Source organism: Hipposideros armiger, unplaced genomic scaffold (assembly GCF_001890085.2).
Source record: "Hipposideros armiger isolate ML-2016 unplaced genomic scaffold, ASM189008v1 scaffold_22, whole genome shotgun sequence".
In the NCBI taxonomy this organism is placed as follows: Eukaryota; Metazoa; Chordata; class Mammalia; order Chiroptera; family Hipposideridae; genus Hipposideros; species Hipposideros armiger.
In genome coordinates this window covers 5056783-5062912 of record NW_017731372.1, presented here as the reverse complement: position 1 = coordinate 5062912, position 6130 = coordinate 5056783, and the positions used below count along the sequence as shown (strand labels likewise).

The window sequence follows — 6130 nt, the reverse complement described above, 5'->3', positions numbered from 1 at the left end:
TTGGGTCTGATGGACAGTTCTAGGTTCAAGAGCACAGGGCCTAGCTTCCAAACATGCACCAATTCTAACTTACTTTTTGTGGCCTAAAAGGTAGGGGAGGTGAGCATACTAAGTGCTCAAGGTAGCAACCATGCATGAGCTAAAATGTGCATATTGAATAACAATCTGGTTAGCTTTACCAAAACATTGGGGGGTAAGTCTGTATACAAGGAGTACAGGCCAGCTCAAGTACATACAGCACACATTTTTAGACAAAATGGGTTGTTTATTGAGCACCAATCATGTGCTGAACAATTTTACCTATATAAAAGTAAAAAGCTCTATGAGTTGGATATTATCCCCATTTAACAGGTAAAAAGAACTGAGGCTCAGACAGACTAAACAGCACACCCAAGGTCACAGAGTCAGTAACCGGCTGAGCAGTAATTGCAAAACCAGTGTGATCCCCAGATTCCCACTCCTTCAGCTGATTGCCTAGCAGAGGTGGGCCCAGAAATCTTTAGTTTTTAAAAGCTCCCTTGGTGATTCTTGAGGATTAGCCAGGTCTTGGGAAATGCTGCTCCACATCAAACCGTCCCTCTATCCCTGTCACCAGCCTGCCTCTGAGCAGCCTTCTCCACGTTGGATAAAACATTTAAAACATATTTAAATAGCAATTTTGAAAAACTATGCAACATATGGATTTTCCTTTTGATCTCAAAATGATGACAAACAGACACTTAAATACTTCATAAAAGAAATATTACCAGAAAAATTATAGAAATCTGGCTTTCAACTTTGTCTTGCTCTAATTTAAACAAAATGCAACTTTCCAGAGTCACTCTCTCTCCCCCCAAATAAATCCAAAACTCCGAGCTTTCTTTTCTTTTTCCCTCTTTGCCCGGCCTACACCTATTCCTTTCTAATCTGTTGGCCATCCTGAATAACAGCTTTGAAAGACAGACAGTAGGGATAACTTAAGTCGTATCCTCAAAACGCCTGAAAACAGAGAAAGCGTCTCCTCCGAATTCACACCCTGGACTTGAAAGACCAAAAAAAGGGAAGCTGTGTATAACGGCCAAATATTCTTAGACTAATTAACAAAAGAAAAGGGGTGGGCAGAGAGAAGCTGTCCATCCCTGAAAACCTCCCCGCCCCTCTTTTGGTCCCGGGAGAGCCCCCTCTCTCAAGTTGAGGGCGTCCACTGGCTGAGGGCGCCACGGCCTCCGCAGCAACAGGCGGAGGGGAGGCCGCGGGTCAGCGCGGGTCGGGTCGCGTCTGATGCTCCCCAGCTCCGCGCAGCGCCTGGAGCAGGTGGCTGCCCCCTGTGCTGGGCGTGCGCTGAGCCCAGGCCAGGCGAGCGGGCCTCCAGTCCCTGTTGTCGGCCTGGGAGAAGGCAGGGGCCCCGGGGTGCTGGGCGCGGGACGGACGACTGAGACCCCTAGGGCCGCAAGTGCATGGGCGGGGGGGGGCGCGGGTAGTGCCTTCGGCTCCCCGCGCGGCACCGCGGCCGCAGCATCGCGCGCTCGCTCTCTCTGCACCCAGAGGCCGCGACACCTATCGCGGGGCCGCGGCGAGAAAGGAAGGGCTGGCAGGAAGGAGGAGACCTGGAGGAAGCCGCGGACCAGGCATCCCTGCTCTGCCGAGGGCCGGGAGAGGAGACTCCCAGCCTTCCCGCCCACCCCGAAACTTTTCCAACACACGCAGGCGTATTCCTCACGGGTTTTGGCGGCCCCGAGTCGCCATCAGGGAGGAGGCTCGGCCAACAAACACGTCCCCCGGCACTGGTGCGGAGGTACACAGGCACACCGGGGGTGGGGGGACAGGGTCCCCGGGGAGGCGGGTGAGGGCGTGAAGGCAGCAGGAGGCCACGCAGCCGAAAGGGACGCCCCGCGTTCGAGAACCAGTGCTTAAAAACCTGCAAAAGCTCGGAAGTGTAGCAGTGCCCGAGGCTGTGCGTAACTTTGCCCACTGCGCCCCCGCGTGCAAAGGCGTCCCCGCGCACTCACACCCTCAACCCACCCCACTCCCCCTCGGCTCCTGCCGGAGCCGGCCGTGTATTCCAGCGCCGGCGAGAGATATGCTAATTTGAGCCAAAGAGGGAGGGGTGTAAATTGCGTAAATTCCACTACCTGGCGCCCCAGTTACCGAGGGAGAACGTCGCGTTCTCCCCGAAAGCGTCCCCTCCGCTTCCCTCTGCCTTTCGGTCTCCAGCTTCTTCCCTACGATGGACTAAAGAAGATGAAGCACAGCTAGATCGATGTGCACCCCCCCCCGCCCCCCGAGATCACCACCTCTCCAAATCCTAGCCCTCATTTCGGGGAGCCACAGCACCCCTCGCAAGGCAAGCGCGCGCGGCCTTGGCGGGCGCCTCGCGGGGCTCCGCGCGGCCGGGCGGAGTGGCTGGATTATGTAAGTAACAGCCCTCCGTGTGCTCGCCACCATCTGTTAATATCTGGATATTGGAAAGTTCGGTGCCTGAGGCAAAGCCAGGGCTGGCCGCGCGGAGCTCCCAGCCTTCTTTCTACTCCAGGACAAGGAACATACCTCCTTTTGATTGTTTTCTCTCGCTTCCATAAAATCAGGTAGTATAGTGTGCCCCTTCACTTTCTGACCGCCAGCCCCCTCTCCCCGCAGGCGTGTGGTTTGTGAGGAAAGAGTGATCTTCGAGGTCACTTTTTGGTCATGAATCCTTTCGATGAATTGATGGACCGATGACTATTCTAGGGTCCTTTAGGCGTTGTGATGGACCCTTATTCGGGTGGTGGGGGGCTTTATTATTTTTAAAAATTACTTTCTCTGCCAGCACCCTGACCCCAAATTCTTGTAAGGGTTATATTTCAACTTCTTTGGAGTGATGCGCTTTTGTTCACTTTGAAAGCTGTTGGTGAAACAAACATCACTCGGGAGGTTTCTAAGCAGTGGGGTTCCCAGGAGAGAAACTCTGCAGCTGCTATCGCCACTGATCTTGTGGTATGTCACTTTCCCCTCATTCAAACATTCAGAGCAAATCCAGGTTGAGCTTGGCGTCACGCTGGGCACAGGGGCAGAGGGAGAGTGAGAGAGAGAGAGAGAGAGAGAGAGAGAGAGAGAGAGAGAGAGAGAGACACGAATATGGAGGTCAGTTAATCTGACTCTAGACAGCCTCAAGCAGGCCGGCCTGCACCCTGGAGTTGGCTTCTCTTTCTTTCTCTTCCTCTCTTTAGGGTGGTGGCTGGTGGTATGTGTGTCCAGGCAAGATCTCCAGGATCCTTCTCCTAAATTCACGCCCACGTTTGTCTCGCAATTGGATCTGGTTGAAATTCCCAGAATTGGTTTGTTTAGGATCTGATGACGATAGTTTGCAAGGTTTTAAATTACTTATAGGCAATCTTCCCTTTTACTCCCACCTAACGGCTTTAAGAAAGAACAGGAGGGGGGAACTACATCGAAGAAATATCAAGGTGAAGTGTTTTTAACCCAGAAGCAGATGCACAAGTGATTACTTCAAATTTGACTAAGAACACACAGATCGCCCTTCAGATAAATAAGGAAACGCAGCCTGCACGGATGGGGTTTGTTGAGGATCGGTCAGAACTTGGGTTAACTTTTAAATTATTGGGGTTGTGCTGGCAGTGGGTTGGAGAAAGGATTGACCCCCTAGGCTTGGCCGCTGGTTTCAGAAATGGAGCCAATATCTAGGCGACTTGTCGTCTCCCGGCTGACTGATCGCTTCTCCCCTATCAGAAAAACAAACCCGGAGCCGCCGGAGATAAGGGGCTCAGGCCTCACGCCTTGCTCCAGTGCGGCGTGAGACCCGCGAGAGCGCCGCGGCGCTGGCCAGAGAGGTTGCCCAAGAGCCTGGCCTGTCCATCGTCCCGACAGTAGGGGACAGGACAGGGCTCTGCGTAAGCGGTTCGCGGAACCGGGCTGCGGACTGAGCTCGCTCGCCCAGCGTCGCGCGCGCTCCTATTCCAACCAGCAGTTCCTGCGCCCTAAAGCGGGCTGCGAACTGCCACCGCCGAGCGTGGCGAGCCGCGAGCCTCCGCCGCTGAGGCTGGGGGTGGGGGCGCTTTCTTGTTTGCCAAACGGGCTACCCCGACTTCGACTCGGGCCTGCCTTCCAGGGGGGAGTGATAAAGGACTTACTGGGGCTCACAGGGAACTTTTCCCGCCATCAGTTCCCGAGCGTAGTATGTACAAAACCTGCATCGAGCGCTAGGTGCAATTGACATAAACTTGTGGGCTGCAGTTCAAGCCATTCCTTCCAAAGTCTGAATCTTTTCTCTCTCTCAGCTTCCTTTCTTCCCCCTTCTCCCCCTCCTCCTTACCCGCCCTCCTCCCTTTCAAATGTCAAAACTAAGCAGATGGTTTTAAGGTGCAGAGGGCATACATCCTTTACTCCTACTAGTGTACGTCTGGGCTGGCTTTAACATAAGCACAAACTGGGATACTTCAAGAAAATAATAGGAGGAAAAAGAAGAAAGGAAGTAGCCTTGATCCGTTCACCGAACCCAAATCCCCCTGCTCCGTACACCCGCTTACCTCGAAAGGACCCAACCAATAGAAACAGTATTCCACCCTGCATCTAATGGGCACGTTGATAGATTGTTTCTGTCCCGAGCCTAAATGGTCACATCTCGATTAGAACATTTGATACAATAGCCGATCGCTGGAAGTGTGAGTGGCGTGTTTGCATGAGTCTATGTTGTTTCAGTAACGGAGTGGAGAGAGTGAAGTCTGGGGACGCTCAAGCCAAGTTTCTTTCTTTATCTCGGACACCTAACCTGGCCGACCTGATTTTTTTTTTTCTTTTCAAAGTTTGAATCTCGTGCCAAAAGTTTCCTACAGGGTATATAGACTTGGACATATTTTCAATCGCTATTCTTATTCCAAGAGAAGACTTCACAGTGTGATGAATTTGAGGCTGCAATGGTAAATGTCCTAGGAAAGGGGTGTGTGTGTGTGTGTGTGTGTGTGTGTGTGTGTGTGTGTGTGTGTGTGAGAGAGTGGTGGTAGTGGTGTTCAGCCCTAGTACTTGTAACACACCTCATAAACACCCTGTTGTCACGAGGCAACATGATTCAACCTTTGATCTGATTAAATTCGAGCGACACACCAATAATACTTGTCCCCATCCTACCTAAGAAAATGAGTGTCTAATCGACTTAGGTATGAAGATTTCTGCTTCGCAGTCCTTGCAAATCCTAGCTTTTATAGGATCTTTAAGTAATAAATGCGGTTGCCTTATTAAAAGCCGTTTACTGTGCCGGGAGACAGAGACGTTCTAAGCTTTGGCCGGAGGCGCCCTCCTTAGCATTTGTAACTTGCAAACCCCAAAGAGCTCTTCAAGAGCCACATTATCTAAAGACATCTTGGTGGTTATTTTTCATCCAAGAAATGTCAAACCAAAGTGAATGTTCTATGGCTTTACGTTGAAGCCCGGAATGTAAGCGTTTGAAATTTCTTACCTATTAAATCTTAAAGTTTGTTACCCAGGCGTCAAAACGGCGTAAATCCTGTATGAACCCTCTTCTCTTTGATTATTCTGGGGTGAGTGAGTGAGGGGTAATCGCGAGGTAATGTTTGTTAACATTTTCTTTAAGGCTGCTGTACCTACCATCCAAATAACGTAGTTAGAGGTAACCACGGGCAAAGATTCTTCTTCCTAATAATTTTGACGGGAGGTTGACTAGGACTTAGCCAATGCTGGTCTTGTAATACCCGATGCAACGGAGCCGGTGTGAAACCTCTGGCACCTATTATTTTAATCCCAAGCCTACCTGTATTTTCTTATCCACCGCCCCTTCACAAAGAAGCAAGGGAGACATACATGTATTCTTGACACTACCTATGATCATTTTAAAAGCGGAATAATTTGAGGATCCCCCACTCCCTCGCCCCTATCCCCACCCCACCCCTAAAATCGCCAACTTCTCCTCCAGGATACTTTTCCGTGCCTTTCTTCACCCAAGTCCGAGGAGCGCTCACTCGCTCGGCCACTGGGTGAACTCGATCAGCTGCATCTGGGAAATGAAGGGGGGGAAAAAACAGAGGACCTGCGTCCTGGAAGGGCGAGTGTGAGCCGAGCGCCGCTCGCGCCGTCGCCCGCTTTGCGCGGTGCCCGCAGATGGCTGGTTCTGGCCCCGAAGCGGCGATCCCGTGGCCCCGAG

At 51.8% G+C, this 6130-nt stretch overlaps 1 protein-coding gene and 1 long non-coding RNA gene across 12 annotated transcripts in view; one reads left to right on the top strand and one right to left on the bottom strand.

Annotated features, from left to right (window-relative positions):
* Positions 1-6130, bottom strand: part of LOC109379140 (uncharacterized) — a 149773-nt gene that overhangs the window by 142963 nt on the left and 680 nt on the right. For 5 of the 10 annotated variants that reach the window (XR_002123119.1, XR_002123117.1, XR_002123127.1 and 2 more), the window contains exon 1: positions 2527-5982. The exons of 1 other annotated variant lie outside the window; for it this stretch is intronic. This is a non-coding gene — a long non-coding RNA (uncharacterized LOC109379140). Of the gene's footprint in view, positions 1-1699; positions 1775-2111; positions 2198-2526; positions 5986-6130 lie in introns of those variants that run through there. 4 more of the 10 variants (XR_002123121.1, XR_002123122.1, XR_002123124.1 and 1 more) reach the window with 4 other exon arrangements.
* Positions 333-6130, top strand: part of PROX1 (prospero homeobox 1) — a 53716-nt gene continuing 47918 nt past the window's right edge. Inside the window, exon 1 of one of the 2 annotated variants that reach the window (XM_019635505.1) lies at positions 333-1774. The gene's annotated coding sequence lies outside the window, so the exon portion shown is untranslated. Of the gene's footprint in view, positions 1775-2332; positions 2392-6130 lie in introns of those variants that run through there. The other variant, XM_019635504.1, reaches the window with a different exon arrangement.